This window comes from Salmo salar, chromosome 10 (genome assembly GCF_965601325.2).
Source record: "Salmo salar chromosome 10, fSalSal1, whole genome shotgun sequence".
In the NCBI taxonomy this organism is placed as follows: Eukaryota; Metazoa; Chordata; class Actinopteri; order Salmoniformes; family Salmonidae; genus Salmo; species Salmo salar.
Window position 1 is genome coordinate 96,663,203 of NC_138300.1, and position 10,512 is coordinate 96,673,714.

Below are 10,512 nucleotides of genomic sequence, written 5' to 3' on the forward strand. Positions count from 1 at the left end.
TAGAACTGACCCATTCAAGTGTTCTGTATTTAGGAACAGAAGAATCATCAGGTTTTAATTGAAGAACGCACAGTCGACTTTGACAGTAAATAGATTTCATTGTGCTAATGTCAAATCAACAATGGTGGACTAATACATATAATTACATATTATAACTAATTTAGTAGGAACTCTTTGGAACAGTGGTTCCCAAACTTTTTATAGTCCCGTACCCCTTCAAACATTCAACCTCCAGCTGCGTACCCCCTCTAGCACAAGGGTCAGCGTATTCTCAAATGTTGGTTTTTGCCATCATTGTAATCCTGCCACACACACACACACACACACACACTATATGATACATTTATTAAACATAAGAATGAGTGAGTTTTTGTCACAACCCGGCTCATGGGAAGTGACAAAGAGCTCTTATAGGACCAGGGCACCAATAATAATATTATAATAATCAATAATTTTGCTCTTTATTTAGCCATCTTACATATAAAACCATATTTGTTCATCAAAAATTGTGAATAACTCCCCACAGGTTAATGAGAAGGGTGTGCTTGAAAGGATGCACATAACTCTGCAATGTTGGGTAGTATTGGAGAGTCTTAGTCTTAAATCATTTTCAACACACAGTCTGTGCCTGTATTTAGTTTTCATGCTAGTATGGGCCGAGAATCCACTCTCACATAGGTACCTGGTTGCAAAGGGCATCAGTGTCTTAACAGCGCGATTTGACAAGGCAAGAAACTCTGAGCGCAGCCCTATCCAGAAATCTGGCAGTGGCTTCTGATTAAATTAAATTTTCACAGAACCGCTTGTTGCAATTTCGATGTGGCTCTCTTGTTCAGATATCGGTAAGTGAACTGGAGGCAGGGCATGAAAGGGTTAATGAATCCAGTTGTTTGTGTCGTCCGTTTCGGGAAAGTACCTGCGTAATTGTGCACCCAGCTCACTCAGGTGCTTCGCTACATCATATTTGACATTGTCCGTAAGCTTGAGTTCATTTGCACACAAAAAAATCATACAATGATGGAAATACCTGTGTGTTGTCCTTGTTAATACAGACAGAAAAGAGCTCCAACTTCTTAATCATAGGCTCAGTTTTGTCCTGCACATTGAATATAGTTGTGGAGAGTCCCTGTAATCCTAGATTCAGATCATTCAGGCGAGAAAAAAGATCACCCAGATAGGCTAGTCGTGTGAGAAACTCGTCAACATGCAAGCAGTCAGACAATTGAAAATGATGGTCAGTAAAGAAAACTTTAAGCTTGTCTCTCAAGTAAAAAAAACGTGTCAATACTTTTCCCCTTGATAAACAGCGCACTTCTGTATGTTGCAAAAGCGTTACATGGTCGCTGCCAATATCATTGCATAATGGAGAAAATACACGAGAGTTCAGGGGCCTTGCTTTAACAAAGTTAACCATTTTCACTGTAGTGTCCAAAACATCTTTCAAGCTGTCAGGCATTCCCTTGGCAGCAAGAGCCTCTTGGTAGATGCTGCAGTGTACACAAGTGGCGTCGGGACAACTGCTTGCACGCGCGTTACCGCTCCACTTTGTCTCCCTGTCATGGCTTTTACGCCATCAGTACAGATACCAACACATCTTGACCACCAAAGTCTATTTGATATCACAAAGCTGTTCAGTACTATAAAAATATCCTGTCATGTTGTCCTGGTTTCCAGTGGTTTGCAGAAGAGGATGTCTTCCTTAATTGACCCCCCATAAACGTAACAGACATATACCAGGAGCTGCCCTACATCTGTTGACTCATCCAGCTGTAATGCGTATAATTCACTGGCTTGTATGTGAAGCAGAAATTGTTTCAAAACATTTCCTGCCATGTCCCTGATGCATCATGAGTGTTGTTTGATGAAGGCATTGTCTGTATATTTTTGGGGGCCTTTCTCCCAGCATTGTCCCAGCCATATCCGCGGCAGCAGGAAGAATTAAGACCTCCATAATAGTATGGGGCTTGCCTGTCCTAGCCACTTGGTAGCTCACCATAGAAGACACTTCTAGCCCTGTCACGGCTGTCGAAAGGAGCGGACCAAAGTGCAGCGTGGTTGTAGTTCCACATTTTATTAAATCCGTGAAACTTTGCAATACACAAATAACTGAATATGACAAAACAACAAACCGTGACGCAGAGAGAAACAAACACTACTCAAAATATAATAACCCACAAAACCCACAAAGAAAAACCCCTACTTAAATATGATCTCCAATTAGAGACAACGAGGACCAGCTGCCTCCAATTGGAAATCAACCCAAAAAACAACAACATAGAAATAGAAAAACTAGAACTTAAACATAGAAATACAAAACATAGAAAAACACAAAACACCCCCTGTCACGCCCTGACCTACTCTACCATAGAAAATAACCTCTTACTATGGTCAGGACGTGACAAGCCCCTTCTTATTAATGGTATCTGTTACTTTTATACATGTCTTACTACTCGAAAGTCGTCTTTATTCCCGCTCAAAAAACTCCCGTGGCTTATTTTTCAAATTGGCATGTTTTGTTTCTAAACTCTAACACTTTCGGTTACTGGCCCAACGCTCTTAACCTGTTGGGTCTAGGGGGCAGCATTTGCACGTCTGGATAAAAAAAATGTACCCGATTTAATCTGGTTACTAATCCTACCCAGTAACTAGAATATGCATATACTTATTATATATGGATAGAAAACACTCTAAAGTTTCTAAAACTGTTTGAATGGTGTCTGTGAGTATAACAGAACTCATTTGGCAGGCAAAACCCTGAGACATTTTCTGACAGGAAGTGGATACCTGATGTGTTGTATTGACTTTAAACCTATCCCATTGAAAAACACAGGGGCTTAGGAATATTTTGGCACTTCCTATTGCTTCCACTAGATGTCACCAGCCTTTACAAAGTGTTTTGAGTCTTCTGGAGGGAGATCTGACCGAACAAGAGCCATGGAACGATGATGTCCCATTAGACACCTGGCGCGCGAGTTCATGTTGGGTACCCTCGTTCCAATACGTTATAAAAGAGTATGCATTCGTCCACCTTGAATATTATTCATGTTCTGGTTAAAAAAGGCCCTAATGATTTATGCTATACAACGTTTGACATGTTTGAACGAACGGAAATATATTTTTTCCCCTCGTTCATGACGAGAAGTCCGGCTGGCTTACATCATGTGCTAACGAGACGGAGATTTTTGGACATAAATGATGAGCTTTTTTGAACAAAACTACATTCGTTATGGACCTGTGATACCTGGAAGTGACATCTGATGAAGAGAATCAAAGGTAATGGATTATTTACATAGTATTTTCGATTTTAGATCTCCCCAACATGACGTCTAGTCTGTATCGCAACGCGTATTTTTCTGGGCGCAGTGCTCAGATTATTGCAAAGTGTGATTTCCCAGTAAGGTTATTTTTAAATCTGGCAAGTTGATTGCGTTCAAGAGATGTAAATCTATAATTCTTTAAATGACAATATAATATTTTACCAATGTTTTCTAATTTTAATTATTTAATTTGTGATGCTGACTTGACTGCCGGTTATTGGAGGGAAACGATTTCCTCAACATCAATGCCATAGTAAAACGCTGTTTTTGGATATAAATATGAACTTGATAGAACTAAAAATGCATGCATTGTCTAACATAATGTCCTAGGAGTGTCATCTGATGGAGATTGTAAAAGGTTAGTGCATCATTTTAGCTGGTTGTATGGTTTTGGTGACCCTGTCTTTGACTTGACAAAACATTACACACAACTCTTGTAAATGTACTGTCCTAACATACTCTAAATTTATGCTTTCGCCGTAAAACCTTTTTGAAATCGTAAAACGTGGTTAGATTAAGGAGATGTTTATCTTTCAAATGGTGTAAAATAGTTGTATTTTTGAAAAATTTGAATTTTGACATTTATTTGGATTCAAATTTGCCGCTCTTGAAATGCACCTGCTGTTGATGGAGTGCACCACGGGTGGCACGCTAGCGTCCCACCTAGCCCCAAGAGGTTAATGGGGAACCAATTACTTGTCTCCACAATGTCTGTGCACAAGTCACTCCCTCCTTTGGCATTGGGGGGAGGTGTATGGCAGTATATGGAACCATTGTATGTCCCCTCTGATGTTGCACTTATCCTGGGATAGTGTATGACCTAGAGGCTCACTCCCCTCAGTGAGCTTGTCCAGGAGTGGGGTCAAGAAGGGGTTTTACTTTAGATGGGAGTATCTAGAGTTGACAATTGAGTTATGCCATTGGATGAGTTGGTGTTTTTGTTCTATACCGTATCAGGAAGAGACGGTTCCAGTTTGGAGTAGGAGGGCCAGACACTGGTCTATACAATGAAAACTGTTGACATAGCAGATGCTGTCTGCTATGTATTATAGATATCTTTCATACTAATCTTAACCTTGTGACCATTCTATGTAGCTGTTGTTTGTCATGTAAGTTGAGAGGGGTGTATCTTGGCTATAATTGATCTTTGTACTTTTGTGTTGTCACTCTCAACGGTTCATTAGAAATAGGGAACCGTTGAAAGTCAGTGCTATTGCAAAGCTCTTATTATTAAAGATGTAGTTTAAGTATAACTCTGACTGGTGTGTGAAGTTTGTCTCACTCCTCATTTGGTAATACAGAAATTAACCACCACAATAGCCCCGTTGGAAAATATAAATGTACTGGTTGAAAATGTGTAGAAAAAAACATGTAATTTTTTATTGATTTATTTTTAAATATGAATCACATTTTATTTGGCGTACCCCCAACGGCATTGTGCATACCCCTGGGGAATGCCAGTTTGGGAATACCTGCTTTGGAACAATAACATCTTCAGCTTTGTAATTGTGCACGTATGTTGCAATATCACACTCACAGCAACACTTAAAGACATAATAAAAACATGTCCAGATGGCTGAGACAGATACGTTTCGTGTGTGTGTGGCACTAATATCAGTTTTAGGCTGCTCTTAGGCTATGTTTTGAAAACCATTTTCACAACAGATACTGTACATAGGCCTACTGAACTTTCATGGACACTGCCTTGGTCTTAATAAAATGAATACACTCATGTTTGTGTCTCTACTGTGATAGAACTGACCCATTCAAGTGTTCTGTATTTAGGAACAGAATAATCATCAGTTTTTAATTGAAGAACGCACAGTCAACTTTGACAGTAAATAGCTTTTATTGTGTTAATGTAAAATCAACAATGGTGGACTAATACATATAATTACATATTATAACTAATTTAGTAGGAACTCTTTGGAAAAACAACATCTTCAGCTTTCTAATTGTAGTAAGTTGCAATATCACACTCACAGCAACACTTAAAGACATAATCAAAACATGTCCAGATGGCTGAGATACGTTTGTGTGTGTGTGTGTGTGTGTGTGTGTGTGTGTGTGTGTGTGTGTGTGTGTGTGTGTGTGTGTGTGTGTGTGTGTGTGTGTGTGTGTGTGTGTGTGTGTGTGTGTGTGTGTGTGTGTGTGTGTGTGTGTGTGTGTGTGTGTGTGTGTGTGTGAGAGAGAGAGCTTTTCTCTCTCAGAGATCTCAAGATCTAGAGGAGGGTATTGTTTGAAATGAATCAACAATCCTATAGAGATTAAGATCAGTCAATTAAATCACCGTTGATAATGAGAATGTATTGATGGAACTTTAACCTATTTAATCCCATCAGTCACAATAGTGACCGTAAAAAACGTTTCCAGTTTTAAAGCTCTAAAATTTTACTGAATGATATATCAATGCATTTCCAGCAAATATTGAAATAATAAAGGGTCTCAATTAAATATGTGCAGTGTCACATGTTTATTGTAAATTTTCACATGACCAGAGCTGTTTACTTCCTGGTTGCACCATGAGAAGACGATGGCTGCATCAATGCTCCCAAACAAAAGTTAGTAAAGTATGTTAACATTAAGATGGGAGAAAGATTTTTGATACACATCATCTTTAAGGTGTCTAGTATTGATATAGGCATTTGCAATTACTCAACTTTGTTCAGTGTGGTCATAGAATGAGTAAACATGTTGACGGCAGCAATAGTGACCGGCGGGATAACAGTGCATCTAGGTATACACAATACATAGTACTTGTTCTACCTAACCTTCTACTCTGTTCTTTCTTTTAGTTTCACTTTAGTCAAGTTCTGAATATGTTGAATCGAGGTGACTGCCCAGACAAGGCATGCAACATTGCAGTTATCCCTCAGAGATTGTGATAGCGATGGGTCAGATATGGACTATGAGGGGGAGACAGGCCATTTGCCAGCCAGGCTGTTGAATGTATATGCTGAACCTATGCAAGCTGATCATGACAGGAACAAAGTTATCAGTGATAATGACCTACCCCTCACCACCCCACACTCTCCTCCCTGAGACTGGGTTGGGTCATGGACCCAGTGTCATTCTTGGTGTTGCTGAGCAATCTCAGGTGCCTCAATGTTGCAAGTTCCTTCATGACAACCTCTTCACTTCGCTTGCACTCCTCGATGAAATTACAAAAACGGGGGTTAGAAGGATTACTTTATCCTATCCCAGGTATTCCTTAAAGAGGTGGGGTTTCAGGTGTCTACGGAAGGTGGTGATTGACTCCGCTGTCCTGGCATCGTGAGGGAGCTTGTTCCACCATTGGGGTGCCAGAGCAGCGAACAGTTTTGACTGGGCTGAGCGGGAACTGTGCTTCCTCAGAGGTAGGGAGGCGAGCAGGCCAGAGGTGGATGAACGCAGTGCCCTTGTTTGGGTGTAGGGCCTGATCAGAGCCTGAAGGTACGGAGGTGCCGTTCCCCTCATAGCCCCGTAGGCAAGCACCATGGTCTTGTAGCAGATGCGAGCTTCAACTGGAAGCCAGTGGAGTGTGCGGAGGAGCGGGTTGACGTGAGAGAACTTGGGAAGGTTGAACACCAGACGGGCTGCGGCGTTCTGGATGAGTTGTAGGGGTTTAATGGCACAGGCAGGGAGCCCCGCCAACAGGGAGTTGCAGTAATCCAGACGGGAGATGACAAGTGCCTGGATTAGGACCTGCGCCGCTTCCTGTGTAAGGCAGGGTCGTACTCTGCGAATGTTGTATAGCCTTGATGTTAGCGGAGAACGACAGGATGTTGTCCAGGGTCACGCCAAGGCTCTTAGCACTCTGGGAGGAGGACACAATGGAGTTGTCCACCGTGATGGCGAGATCATGGAAAGGGCAGTCCTTCCCCGGGAGGAAGAGCAGCTCCATCTTTCCGAGGTTCAGCTTGAGGTGGTGATCCGTCATCCACACTGATATGTCTGCCAGACATGCAGAGATGCGATTCGCCACCTGGTTATCAGAAGGGGGAAAGTAGAAGATTAATTGTGTGTCTGTCACGTCCTGACCAGCAGAGGGAGTAATTGTATTAGTTTTGGTCAGGATGTGGCAGAGGGTTTGTGTTTTTGTATGTATTTCTACGTTCTGTCTAGTTTAGTTTTTCTATGTTTAGGTTTGGGTGTTGGACTCTCAATTGGAGGCAGGTGTTTCTAGTTGCCTCTGATTGAGAGTCCTATAATTAGGTGTCTGTTTAGTTTGGGTTTTGTGGGTAGTTGTTTTTGCATTGCTTTTAGTATCGCCTGCAAGACTGTTGTACTGTCGTGTTTCTTATTTTTTTTCGTGTTCACTAAATAAATAACAATGATGAGCACGCAACCCGCTGCGCCTTGGTCCATTCCTGACGACAGTTGTGACAGAACTACCCACCATACCAGGACCAAGCAGCGGAGGAATTCTGGCGAGGACTGGGGAACACGGCGGGTAAGGGAGTCCGAGAGGCAGCCCCAATAATTTTTTTGGGGGGGGCACAAGGGCTGTTTGGCGGGGCGAGATTGGAGACCCAGGCCAGCTCCCCGTACCCTTTTTGGACAGAAACAGACTGGACAGGTCCCGTGCTTTGGGGTAGGTGCTGTGGTGAGGCCTGGTATTTTCAGGCCGGTATGCGCAGTACCAGCTCCCCGCATGTGCCAGGGGAGAGTGGGCATCGAGCCTGAAGGGTTGATGCCAACCCTGCGCTCGAGACCGCCAGTGCGCCTCTACGGTCCAGTGTTTCCCGCTACACGCACTAGCCTTGAGGTGCGTGTCTCCAGGCTGGCACGTCCTGTACCAGCCCCACTCATCAGGCATCTAGTGTGTCAGCCCAGCCTCGCCAGTCTGGGGCTGCCAGAGCTGCCCGCCAGTCAGGATTCGCCAGAGCTGCCCGCCAGTCAGGAGTCGCCAGAGCTGCCCGCCAGTCAGGAGTCGCCAGAGCTGCCCGCCAGTCAGGAGTCGCCAGAGCTGCACGCCAGTCAGGAGTCGCCAGAGCTGCCCGCCAGTCAGGAGTCGCCAGAGCTGCCCGCCAGTCAGGAGTCGCCATAGCTGCCCGCGAGTCAGGAGCTGCCAGAGTGGCCCGTCTGCCCGGATCAGCCAGAGTGGCCCATCTGCCCGGATCTGCCAGAGTGGCCCGTCTGCCCGGATCAGCCAGAGTGGCCCGTCTGCCCGGATCTGCCAGAGTGGCCCGTCTGCCCGGATCTGCCAGAGTGGCCCGTCTGCCCGGATCAGCCAGAGTGGCCCGTCTGCCCGGATCAGCCAGAGTGGCCCGTCTCCCAGGATCAGCCAGAGTGGCCCGTCTGCCCGGGTCTGCCAGAGTGGCCCGCCTGTCGTCCGGCCCAGCCCGAGTGGCCCGCCTGTCCGGATCTGCCAGGGTGCCCCGCCTGTCCGGAGCTGCCAGAGTAGCCCGCCTGTCCGGGTCTGCCAGATTGTCCCGTCTGCCCGGGTCAGCCAGAGTGGCCCGTCTGCCCGGATCTGCCAGAGTGGCCCGTCTGCCCGGATCAGCAAGAATGGCCCGTCTGCCCAGATCAGCCAGATTGGCCCGTCTGCCCGGGTCAGCCAGAGTGGCCCGTCTGCTGGATCTGCCAGAGTGGCCCGTCTGCCCGGATCAGCCAGAGTGGCCGGGCTGCCCGGATCAGCCAGAGTGGCCCGTCTGCCCGGATAAGCCAGAGTGGCCCGCCTGTCCTCCGGCCCAGCCCGAGTGGCCCGCCTGTCCTCCGGCCCAGCCCGAGTGGCCCGCCTGTCCTCCGGCCCAGCCCGAGTGGCCCGCATGTCCTCCGGCCCAGCCAGAGTGGCCCGTCTGCCCGGATCAGCCAGAGTGGCCCGTCTGCCCGGATCTGCCAGAGTGGCCCGTCTGCCCGGATCTGCCAGGGTGCCCCGCCTGTCCGGAGCTGCCAGATTGGCCCGCCTGTCCGGAGATGCCAGAGTGGCCCGCCTGTCCGGGTCTGCCAGATTGTCCTGTCTGCCCGGGTCAGCCAGAGTGGCCCGCCTGCCCGGATCTGCCAGAGTGGCCCGTCTGCCCGGATCAGCCAGAGTGGCCCGTCTGCCCGGATCAGCCAGAGTGGCCCGTCTGCCTGGATCAGCCAGAGTGGCCCGCCTGTCCTCCGGCCCAGCCCGAGTGGCCCGCCTGTCCTCCGGCCCATCCCGAGTGGCCCACCTGTCCTCCAGCCCAGCCCGAGTGGCCCGCCTGTCCTCTGGCCCAGCCCGAGTGGCCCGCCTGCCTCCGGCCCAGCCAGAGTGGCCCGCCTGTCTGCCCGGGTCAGCCAGAGTTGCCCGTCTGCCTGGCGCAGCCATCGGCGCCACCTAAGTGGGCGACGCCGAAGGTGGAGCGAGGTCCACGTCCCGCACCTGAGCCACCTCCTATATAGGTGGGTTGGGGAGGGGGGGTGTAGCACAGTGCCGTCGTTGACGGCTGCCACCCTCCCTTCCCTCCCTTTAGTTTAGGGGGATATTTTTTATTGTTTGGGTTTTTTTTTTTTTCTTTTAGGTGCAGTCGGGGTCTGCACCTTTAGGGGGGTACTGTCACGTCCTGACCAGCGGAGGGAGTAATTGTATTAGTTTTGGTCAGGATGTGGCAGAGGGTTTGTGTTTTTGTATGTATTTCTACGTTCTGTCTAGTTTAGTTTTTCTATGTTTAGGTTTGGGTGTTGGACTCTCAATTGGAGGCAGGTGTTTCTAGTTGCCTCTGATTGAGAGTCCTATAATTAGGTGTGTGTTTGGTTTGGGTTTTGTGGGTAGTTGTTTTTGCATTGCTTTTAGTATCGCCTGCAAGACTGTTGTACTGTCGTGTTTCTTAGTTTTTTTCGTGTTCACTAAATAAATAACAATGATGAGCACGCAACCCACTGCGCCTTGGTCCATTCCTGACGACAGTTGTGACAGTGTCGTCTGCGTAGCAATGATAGGAGAGACCATGTGAGGATATGACAGAGCCAAGTGACTTGGTGTATAGCGAGAATAGGAAAGGGCCTAGAACTGAGCCCTGGGGGACACCAGTGGTGAGAGCACGTGGTGCGGAGACGGATTCTCGCCACGCCACCTGGTAGGAGCGACCTGTCAGGTAGGACGCAATCCAAGAGTGAGCCGCGCCGGAGATACCCGACTCGGAGAGGGTGGAGAGGAGGATCTGATGGTTCACAGTATCAAAGGCAGCAGATAGGTCTAGAAGGATGAGAGCAGAGGAGAGAGAGTTAGCTTTAGCAGTGCGGAGAGCCT